Raw genomic sequence first — 12526 nt, forward strand, 5'->3', positions numbered from 1 at the left:
GAAATGCTAGCAAGCCAAGAGCAGAGAGATACCCTGTTGGCTGTTGGTGGAGCTATGAATTGTCAATAGTTCAAATGAAAAAACACTCAAATGAAGCCAAATATTATTTATGATGAAGAAATGCTGCACCCTCCTTTCATTGGAAAGGTGGTGAACTATGGGTGTGGAATGTCACATAATCTGTCATTATTGATTAGTTTTGTTTGACTGTTTTTTCTTCTTTATGAGGGAAGACTGACTGGATGGTGGTGAGAGGGAGTGTATCCAGAAATGACTGTGACATTAAAACAAAAGGCAACAATAAACCTTTTTTAAAAGAAGAAATGATACTCAGAATCAGGAAGTCAAAGATTCCCTCCACGTTTGGCTATTAAGCCTGTGAACAGTTTTACCCAGAGCAGTTCAGAAGGTAGAAGATAGAAAACAGCATCCCCAGCCTTTCTGTGAAATTTGTCATTTTCATGGGTGGTTTCTTAAAGTGTTCCTCAGAGCATGTGAGTGATAAGGAAGGGAGCCAAGTGAACAAATCCTGTGTGAAACATAAATAAATCATAGCCAGCTTCAGAGTCACTGCTGATTCAAAAGAAACTATCATTTTGGTTAGAAAGAAGCTATTGTAATTGAGTAACCTCACATAAGACTAGGGAAAAAAACTAGGCAAGCTTTATTATTTATATATTTTGGGTTTTTAATACACAGTTATATTTTAGTAATACCTGTAGTCAACAATTCAGTAAGTAAGCAACTCAACATACATTTATTAATGGATTAAGTGCTTACTTGTATAAGAGTTGGTGCTGAGAGAGGTATAAAAGTAAGTAAAATGCAGTCCCTGTCCTCATAGAATTAATCAACAAGTTTATGTGAAGTACCTCCTACATTCCAAGTACTGCGTTAAGTACTAAGGATATAAAATTGACAGTAATAATTAATAATAATAATATTTTTTAAGTTTTGCAAAGCACTTTATAAATATTATCTCATTTGATCCTTACAACAGCCCTGGCAGGTACATGTAATTATTGTTCCCATTTTATAGTTGAAGAAACTGAGGCAGACAGAAAATAAGTGACTTGCCCAAAGTCACACAGCTACTAATTGTCTCAGGGTGGAATTAAATTTAGGTCTTTCTGACTCCAAGTCCGATGCTTCCTACCATCTAGGAATTTATAATTCCAGTAGAGGAAATTAGAGAAGTACAATGCAAGTAAGCATAAAAACAATGAGAGTTCAGGAGGAGGAAATCACTTCTGGTTGGGCATTACCAGGAAAGGCTTTCATGGGGGTAGGTATTAATATATTAGGGGAAAAAAAACAGGGATAGTAATCATGATCTCAGACAAAGTTAAAGCTAAAACAGATTTGATCATAGGGAAACTATACTATATGTCAGCCATATTAATCAATACTGTTTTAGACCATTTAAAATAACTAGACAGTATAAGGATGGAATATTACTATAGCATAGGAAATTATGAGTTGGTGGACTTAGAAAAATATGGAAAGACTCAGACTTATGAATGAAGAGATTATCCACCCTCAGAGAAACAGAGGACAATTAAGTATAGTACAGTCTTACATAGATGCATATGAACATGTATGTCTATATATGAGTATGATTATAGGTATCTAAGTATATGTAAGTGTACGTATATATGTGTATGTGTATGTATATATTTTTTGTGTGTATATATGCATGCTTGTATGTGTATGTGTATATATGTGTATATAAATATATGTACATATATATTATATACATACATACATGTTTAATTGTACCTTCTTGGGGGGAAGGTGCAGGAGGAAGGGGAGAAAAAAGAACAAAGTAAAAAGTGCACAGCAGAGAACAAAAGAAAACTTATAAGGAAGCAAAGAAAAGATGGACAGCTCTGTACACTACAAGTAGTATTTATTATGTAGGCTTTCTTGAAATGGAAATTTATTGCTGTATATTTTGAATCCTCTCTTAAGTTCTGCTGTGCACATGGCAATGCTTTTTTTCTTTTATTATTTTGTATTTAAGTTTTAATATTATTTATAATATATTTCTTTTTCTTTTCAAAAAAAGTTGATTGTAATAATATTAATCTGCTAAAAATAAAATAAGACAAATTAAAAATTAAAATGAATAAGCAAAGGAAAAGAACCCAACTATTGATAAGTACTTTGGTGTAAAAGAAGATCTGGGTTCATATCCAGAGGAAGACAGTGAGGTTAAAAAAAAGCCACTCCTACCCTAAAGAGTAATGTCAAATGATCACAGGCCCAGAAAGCAATCTTGGAAGAACTTAAAAAGGAATTCAAAAATCAAATAAGAGAAAATGAAAATTTAGGGGGGGGAAAGCAATTCAAAAAAATTATGAGTCACTTAACCCCAACTGCCTAAAAAAAATTGTGAAAAGAAAGTTAACCAATTGGGAAAAGAGATACAAAAATCATAAGGAAGAAAATGAAAAGGAATTCAAAAATCAAATAAGAGACAACGAGGAAAAAATAGGGGGGAAAAACCATGATGTTGGGCAAGATTGAAGGCAAAATGAAAAGGGGACAGCAGGGGATAAGACGGATAGATAGTTCATGGAAACAATGAAAATGAACTTGGACAGACTTCTAGACATATGGAAGATAGAAAGGCCACGGGGTCACAAAGTATCAGACACAACTGAATGATGCAACAACAACAACACATCCTTCCCACCCCAGTCTTCTCTTCTCCAAGCTAAACATCCCCAGTTCCTTCAACCAGTCTTTACTTGACATGAACTCAAGGTCCTTCATCATCCTGGTTGCCCTTCTCTGGACATACTCCACCCAATTAATTGCCTTCTTATACAGTGGCATCTAGAACTGAACAAAAATCTATAGATCTGGCCTGATCAGGGCAGAACACAGAGAGATGATCCTCTTCTTAATCCTGGAAGCTATGCCTCTCTCTTCTCAGACTAGGGAAGGAGATTGCTGTTGGCATCAGAAATGAGAATTCCAAGCTATGGTACAATATTGAATAAGACATTTATAGCCACTGGAAAATTAGGGGAAGCCCTAAAGACAAAACAAGCATATATAAAAATGTAAACCATCACAATGGTGAAAACTTGCTGTACACCTGAGAACTACAGCTTTGATGCCCATGTTATAGGACATGTTTAAGAAAATTTGTGACATCGTCCCTACTAATGTTAAACTCACATTTAAGGAACTCTTTTAAAAAATCAATAAGCAAGCATTTGTCAGCCAAACAATAAACAAACACTTATTAAACATCTCCTGTACTGTGTGCCAGGCATTGTGCTAAATGCTGAGGATATAAATACTAAGAATAAAACAATCCCCACTCTCTTTTTTTTTCTGGTTAGGTAATGGGGTTAAGTGACTTGGCCAGGGACAAGCTAGCTCTGTCTGAGGCCAAATTTGAACTCAAATCTCCCTGACTCCAGGGCTGGTGCTCTACCCATTGCTCCACCTAGCTACCTCAACAATCTTTACTCTCAAAGAGCTTACCTTCTAATGAGGGAGACAACAAAGGTAAGGAGAGAGAGAGAGAGAGAGAGAGAGAGAGAGAGAGAGAGAGAGAGAGAATAAAAATAAAGAGACCAACACAAATAAATGTAAAATAGTTAAATACTAGATTGCTAAGGAGGGAAGGAAATAGCAGTTGGGAGAATCAGGAAAGGCTTTGTGTAGAAGTCCTTACTATCTTCAAGTTGGACGTAGGAGATGGGGGTACAAACACAAAAATCAAACAGACTCTGACCATAAAAATTATACATTCTAACTGGGAAAACAAAACATGTGTGTATATATACATACATACACACACACACACACACACACACACACACATACAGAATGAAGACAACCTCAGAATAGATGTGACCAGGTTGTGAAGACTTTTATCTTCCTAATGGAACAGTTTATATTTGATTCAAGAGCTAATAAGAAACCACTAGAGTTTATTGGATAAGGGAGTGACAGGCTCAGGCCTGTGCTTTAGGAAAATCACTTTGGAGGCTGTATGAAGGATGGATTGGAGCAAGGAGAGACTTGTGGAAGAGAGACCAATTAGAAGGTTGCTACACTAACCCATGAAAAAGGACAATGATTGTGAGCAGAATAGAGTGGATGGAGAAACAAACGAGATTTTGCAACTGATTGGATACTTTGAGTGAGGAAGAGTGAAGAGCCAAAAGCCAAAGAGCCAAAGCTTTAAACCTTGGTGACTTGGAGGATAGTGGCGCCCTTGAAGATAATCGGTAAGTCTGGAAAATGGTGAGGTTTAGGGGAAAAGATGAGTACAATTTTGCACATGTTGAGTTTGAGATGTCATTCAGTTCAAAATATCCAATAGGTAGTTGGTGATATGGAAGTAGAACTCAAGAGAGAGATTAAAACTGGATATATAGATCTGGGAGTCATCTGGGTACATGTGATAATTGAACCCATGAAAGCTGTTAAGGTCACAAAGTGACAATGTAAAGAACAAGAGAAGAGGGACTGTGACAGAGCTTCTGGGGCAAAGGAAACTAAGAAAGTGCAGTTGGAGAAGAACCAGAAGAGAGCAGTGTCATGAAAATCCGGAAAGGAAAAAATGTCCAGGAAGAAAATTTGGTTACTGGGGTCAAATAATGCAGTGATCAAGAAGGATCAGGATTTGATTTAAAGGCCACTAGATTTGGTGATTCAGAGATTACTGGTAACTTTTGAGATAACAGGTTTAGTTTTAGTTGAGTGATGAGGAGGGAAACGATAGTGCATAGGGTTTGGAAGACAGAAAAAAAAAAGGAATTGGGACCATCGTGTGGAGATGGCTTTTTCAGAGTTTGGCCTAGAAAGAGAACACTTAGTGTCATGGGGTTTTGTTGGTGGTGGTTGTTTGTTTGTTTTTAGGATGGAGGAGATTTGGGTGTGTCTGTACCTGTGTACATGTGTACACAGAAGGACACGTTTAAAAGAATACTCCCCCAAAATGTCTGTACACAGTCAAAGGAACGTGGAAACAAGAACTGATTGATCAGTATGGGGCCAGTTTTCAGGTAAGTCATATGGGTTGCTCGGGATGTGCAATTGTGAGAAAACTCCTTTCATCAGTCTTTAGATCTGACTGGATTTCTGGTCAGCATAACCTCGATCTAAGCAACAGTTAGAGGTGGTCCAGCTTCCCAGGCACCCAGGGCTAGGTTCAAACAATGCAACAAAGTTTTCTCCCAGTTCTCACAATTGAATAAAGTTTTCTCACAAAACAGAAATTGGACTAGACCTGTAACTGAATAGAAAAGGAACTGAACTAGATCCAGAATTGAGTCACAAGATGGAGTCAGTATGGTTCATTCAATTCCCACTACCACTTGCTGCTCCAATACCCTCAGTTTCTTCAATTTCTTCATGTAGTAGGTCATGAAAAGTTCAGTGATCCAAACATTAAAATTTGCTGAGCTTTTTAGCAACATCTAGTCACCCACATGGCATTTTCCCATTGTTCTGAGTTGATAGACTCTTAAATATGAGTTGGAAATTGTCATAATGTTCCTAAATTAATGTTAGCAAAAGGACATCAACATTTCATTTCCTAACTTAGATGTGACTAACTGTGCTATTGTAATTCTATATCATGCTAAGTTTTTGCATTTAGTAGGAGAAAGTTACCTTTTCATAAAATTTTCAATTTATGTACAGGAGAGTGAGCAGACTGTAGAGCTGAGAAGCAATACAGTAAATAAATGGAGTAAAGTGAAATGTGATTAAGATAAATTTGATATAATAAATGGCATATTTCATAAAGCAATATTGCTTTTCCTAGACAAGAGAGACCTAAGACAGATCTGTCAAATAAAATGTTAATTATATTAATTGAAAATTATAAAATATCTCATCTTCAGTGGGCAAGATAGGAAGGTAGTTAATTACTTTGTTGAAAAATTAAATCCTATTGGATTTTTTATGAAAAGTTATACCAAGTACCTTAACATACTCTCAACTCAAATTTTCTGAAATGATATGGAGCTTGTAAAATGATGTAACAGAATTAATGGGCAAAAGGTATAATTAAACCACATTAATGAGTTTTATAGCTTTAATCTGTTGAACAATTATGAAATGGGCTTGTTTATATATCACATCAGTTCCAATAAGTTAAGTCAAAACAGTTATGCCATTGTCATGAATCCACCAAGAAGTAACTTCAGAATACAGCAATATCACAGATAATTATCCAGTACTTTTCATTTACAAAACACATTTCATCCTTTTTCTTTTTTTTCATTGTTAACATAAGTTTTTATTGACATCTTTTGTTTCTCTTTGTCTGTTTTGTTTTGTTTTGTTTTCACTAGGCAATGGGGTTAAGTGACTTGCCCAGGGTCACACAGCTAGTAAGTGTCCACTGCGCCACCTAGTTGCCCCTATCTTTTTGTTTCTTACATCATCATAGTTACTCCATGTATCCTTCCCCTTCTCCTCCCAGAGAGTGATACTGTATAACAAAGAGTACTTTTTAAAGAGGAAAACAAAAACAAAACCAGGACAACTGATTAATACATTGGAAAAAGTCCAAAAATATATGCAATGTATAACACCTGTGGACCTTCCACCTCTAGGAAGGGATGGGTTGGAGGTGTAGTCTTATATCTCTTCATTTGAGTTCTATTGTTGTTGTTGTTGTTCACCTTTGATTTTTTTTGTGCATTCTTCTTTCCATTTACACTACTGTAGTTACTGTATATACTGTTTTCTTGGCTCTGCTTACTTTTTTTAAACTGTAAATTTTTTTCACTTTTCTTCTTCCCTCCCCTCACCCTAGAGATAGCTACCATTAGATACAAATAAGTATATATATACGTAAAATTATTCTATACATCAATTTATCAGTTCTTTCTCTGGATGCAGATAGCTTCTTTCTTCATATGTCCTTTACAGTTAATTTGGGTGTTTATAATAGACAAAATAACTTATTCACTCAAACTGGTTCTTAAAACAATATTGCTGTTACTGTATACAATGTTCTCTTGGTTCTGCTCATTTCATTCTTTGTTATTTCATGCAAGTCTTTCTATGTTTTTCTAAAAATCGTTGAGCTCATCATTTCTTATAGCACAGTAGTATTCCATCACCATTATATACCACAACTTGTTTAGCCATTCCCCAATTGATAGGCATCCCTGCAATTTTCAGTTCTTTGCCACCACGAAGAGAGTTGCTATAAACAGTCATCCTTTTTCATATTTAATTTTCTCTATGAAATTATAAGGTTAGGGTATTTTATTTTGCTCCGGCCCTAACATTTATCAATGGAGGCAATTTCCTTCACTGATGCAAATCAACAACTTATCTGTAACTCAAAGTCATAATTGTGTGGGTCCATGGGCAAGTCATTTCACTAAGTTGAAATGACTTGCCCATGGACCCGCACAATATCACTATAGGTGAAATGACTTGCTTATGGACCCACAGCTAGTCTATGTCTGTGTCAAGGCAGGACTCAAATCCAGGTCTTCCTGACTCTAAGGCCAATCCTTTATCCATTCATTACATCCTGCTGATCCTTATGAAGTATGCAGGCAAGTGTTTATTTCTCTCTCGATATTCTCAGCAAGCCATTGGCAGTAAAAGGATTACAATTCAAATCTCATGCTGAATTTACTACAATTTCATCCTCTGGCCATATTGCTTTCCTTCCTGTTAAAAACAATTTGGTATTCCTTCTTATTTTTTTTCTAGCAGCCTTTTAAGTAACCGACTCATAGCAAAATTGAGTAATTCGAAATGGATCTCAGAATGTTAGCATATTACAGTGGGAAAAGCCCAGGGATAGGAGTTAGAAGATTTTGGTTTTCATTTTTACTCTATCACTTCCTAGCTTTGTGTCTTTGGGCAGTCACTTATGGAGTGGTTCTCCAAGCCTGTTTTCTCATCTGAAAAATAGAAATCATAATACCAATCAGAAAAGTGCTTTGCAAATTATTATTTCTTTAGATGTTGTCAAGCCTGTATAAAAATAAGATCAACAAAGTGATCATTAAATAAATATATATAATATATATTTAATTAATACATATTGAATAAATAAATAAGGCATTTATTCAAGGTCAAGGAATTGCAATCTGGAACAATGCACTGTCTTACTCAGACAGGAAGTTCAGTGAGGGGAGTTACAAACAGCTGTTATATATACTCAGAAGGAGGGGGGGGTTAGACAGATAGGTGGAACAGCGGTTCACAAGTTGTTTTGTTTTGTTTTTTTAATTTCAGGGTGATAGCGCATTCCTGGAAAAATCACAGGCTTGGTTTTAGCACTTCTAGACTGTGCCCCAAGCCAGGGTCACCCATAGGGTCAGCAGATAAGTTGAACTGCAGGAAGGGATGGGTTACAGAAGTCTCTTTGAGCTATCTCTGCCAGGGAACAGGGGCAAGTAGAAACTGTTGGCCACAGCAGAGATTCCCAGTTTACCTTAGGTGTGGATGGTGACTAGAAATTGTTAGAACAGGTTAGGGGCCCCAGAGTTTCCCAGGGATTGACAATACCAAAAATCTCTAGGCCACGTAGTAGAGTGGAAAGAACTTTAAATTTAGAGTCAAAGGAAGAAAACAAGCATTTATTAGGTGCCTACTATATGTCAAGCAATGCGCTAAGCACTTTGCAAATATAATCTCATTTAATCCTCACAACAACCCTGGAAGATTGGTGTTATTTTGATCCCAATTTTACAGCTCAGAAAACTGAGGCAAGTAGAAGTGACTTACCTAGTTTCACATAGCTAGTAAGTGTCAGGCTATATTTGAACTCAGGTCTTCCTGACTCCAGACCCCATGTCTATCCACTATGCCACCTAGCTGCCCCTAAGGTCAGAGAACATTGGTTTTAATTTTGGGTCTGCCATTTACTATCTGTGTGACCTTGGGCTTCTCACTTAACTTCCTTGTTTCTCAGGTGCTCAACTGTAAAATGAGGAGTTTGGATTAGCTGACCTCTGAAGCGTCTTCAAGCTCTAAATCTATGATCTTAGGAATTAAATATAAGAAACCTGTAGTGAAAGCCAAGCTCAACCACTGAAGTTGAATTTTTGGTTGACTAGTATTTACTCAACTCACTTAAGTTTCTTCCACTCATTCCCTACGACCAACCTTCTGAAAGAATTTTGAATATTTGGAATCAGGAAGACCTGAGTTGGCATCTTGCCTAAGTCATTTACTAGCTATATGACCCTGCAGAGGTCACTTAACCACTTTGTGATTCAGTTTCCTCTTCTGTAAAATGGTGATAATAATAGCATCTATCTCACAAGGTTGTTGTGAGGATCAAATAAGATAATATAAATAAAGCATTTACAAAAAATATTAGCAATATTTTCCACACATGTATGTTCTAATATTAAGGCATTACAGTATGGAGAGCATAGAAATTATGCTGATATATGACATTTAGTCTAGATGTAGTTGTCAATTTTTTTTACATGGGGTAAGGGCAGTGGGGTTGGTCAATTTAAGCCTGACTCTTAGTAATTATGCTGAACTGTGGGACTGAGAATTTTCCTGGGTTAATTGGTCTCTTATTTAAACAAAACCCCAAGAGATTTTCTTGTAAAAAAAATGGCCTTAATCCTACAGACCTTGTGTGGGTTATAACTCCTATTCCCACTTCAGAGCCAAAGCTTCCTAAGGGGCACTTTTTATGACTGAAGCAGTGCTCTCAGAGACTCAGGCTGTGGCTGTTGGCACCTGAAGTGAAGAAGAATGAAGCAATGGTACAAATCCTGGAGTCCCTTGTTCTAGAGATTACCAGGTCACATTGTGTAGATGCACATTTTCCTTCCTTGAGCTAAGCCTCATTTACTCTGGCACTCAACAAGCAGTAAATGATTTAATAAAAATATAGGCACTTCAGTTGCCCAAATGCACTCCCATAAACTAAACTATTGATAGACTATCAAAAGAACTTTAAAAAAATTCCAAAACAACAAACTACCTGACTTAGAAGGAACTATACCATTCCCTGACAGAGGAAACAAATAAAATGTATGATTTCATATTTTAACTTTAAAAGTGTACTTATTATACTCACATACATAAAGATATATACCTTCAATATTATAGCTTGTTTCACTTCTAAACTCTAAAAGAGTGGGATATTGTTTATTTGGGGGGGGGGGGGGGGTGAGGCAATTGGGGTTAAGGGGCTTGCCCAGGGTCACACAGCTAGTGTCAAGTGTCTGAGGCCACATTTGAACTCAGGTCCTCCTGACTCCAGTGCTGTTGCTCTACCCACTGTGTAACCTAGCTGCCCCTGAAATATTATTTCTTCTGGAATATTTAGGAAGATCCATTTATTTGAGATGATTCAACTCTACCTGCCATCTTCCTTCTTCATATCACTGATCACAGGCAGAGCAAATCAACAAACTGAATGATGATGATGATGTTGATAACTACCGACACTGATATAATATTTTAAAGTCAATTTCCTATTGTATGGAGCACTGTCTAGGAAACGGCAGAGACACAAAGGTTAGATAAAACAGAGTCCCTTCCTTTACGACAGATTATTGCCATGCATAATATCAGAACAAAGTGCTCTGACCTAGATACTCTTCTTTCTATATAAACTCTTTTGGAGATCTCATGGGTTTAACTATAGCAAGAGTTCTCTTAATTTTTTTTTTCCGTGCATCACAGACCCCTTTGGCAGTCCGATAAAGCCTAGGGACCCCTTCTCAGAGTAATGTTTCCAAATACATAAAATAAATGCATATGATTATAAGGGAAACTAATTATATTAAAATACATCCAAGATTTTTTAAAACTTTATGGATGGATTCCAGATTGGTTACGCTTGATATGGGATATAGCATAACGAATTCTGCCTAATACACCTAGTAATTATGTGACCTGGGCAATTTATTTAACATCTCTTATCTTCTGTTTCCTCATTTATAATGCGTACATAACAATAGCACTAAACTTGTAGAGTTGTTCTAAGAATCAAATGTGCGCAAAGTGCTTAGCAAATTTTGAAGGACTATATATACATGTGAGCTACTTCTACTACAACTACTGTTTTTGTTTGTGTTGTCATTGTTGTTGTCTCTATCTAGATGACTCTAAAATCTACACATCTAGTCCTCATCTCTATCTTCAAATCAGGTCTTCTCCAATTGTGTGCTGCAGGCACGTCTTTGCCCAGATGTCCTATGGCATCTCAAATTCAATTTATTTAAAACAAACTTCTTATATCCACTACTACCATCACCACTCCCTGCCTGCCATCCCTAATCCTCCTTCTTCCTAACTTCCCTATTTCTGTTTAGGACACACACCACCATTTTTCCTGGCACTCTGATTCCCAAGCGAGGCTCTTAAATCTCATTCACCCTCCTTTATCCAATCAGTTATTAAGTCTTTAATTCTTTTTCCACAGCATTTTCCCTATCTATCCCCTTTCTCCTCCACAGGTACTCATTACCTTTCTCCTGGACTATATTATATAGCCTCCTAATTGGTCTTTCAGCATATCTGACAATGTGACACAGTTCAGGGCAAACAATGTCACTTTCTTCTCAAGAACCTTCAGTGGCTCCCTATTGCCTCTATGATAAATACAAACTCCTCTGTTTGGCACTGAAAGTAATTTAAAATCTGGTTCTACCCAATTTTTCTAGCCTAATTGTGTATTAATTCTCTTCATGCATTCTACCATCTAGCTAAATTGACTTTCTCACGGGTGTTTATACAAGACATTCCATGTCCCATCTCTGTCTGTCACAGACTATTTTCCAAGCCTGGAATGCTCTGTCCCCTCACCTCTACATTTTAGAACCCCTATCCCTCTATTCTCTTAATTGTTTGTACCCTCTCACCTCAAAATGATTTGTATTTATTTCATGTATACATTTTTATTTGCTTATCTGTGTACATGTTTTCTCTCAAGAAAAATATAAATTCCTTGAAGACAAGAGCCATTTCATTTCTGTCTTTGAATACCTGAGTGACTCATAGCAGGTACTTCCTAAATGCTTATTGATTTGAAATGAATTCAGTTTCTGAAGGTCCAGGGGCAAAAAGGTCATTGCTGACAGAGAGGAACAGAGAAGGCTTCCTGAATATATTTAAACAATGAGCAGGCATAGAAATAGAAGGATTTTTTAAAAACTTGTTTTTAAAGTATTCCCTAAAACCAAGAGGTAAGCATTACATTCAGTGTGGAAATACCAGAAGCTTTCCCAATAAGCACAGGAGTAAAACAAGAATGGTCCCCTTCCCTGCTATTATTTGACATAATTCTAGAAACACCTGCAATAGCAATAATAATAAGACAATAGAGAGAAATAAAAGGCAACAAGGAGACAAAGTTCCTCCTGTTGGCTGATGCCATATTGGTTTACTTAGAATTTTTTATGGAATCAGTGAATAAAATGAGTTAATAATTTCATTAAAGTAAAAGGTTACAAAATGAATCCACAAAATCAATAGTATTCTTATATAGCAATAAGAAAAATCTGAAGGGAATAATGGAAGTGGAAGTCCCTTCAAAATAACT

This window comes from Phascolarctos cinereus, unplaced genomic scaffold (genome assembly GCF_003287225.1).
Source record: "Phascolarctos cinereus isolate Bilbo 61053 unplaced genomic scaffold, phaCin_HiC Scaffold_5;HRSCAF=322, whole genome shotgun sequence".
NCBI classification, from domain to species: domain Eukaryota; kingdom Metazoa; phylum Chordata; class Mammalia; order Diprotodontia; family Phascolarctidae; genus Phascolarctos; species Phascolarctos cinereus.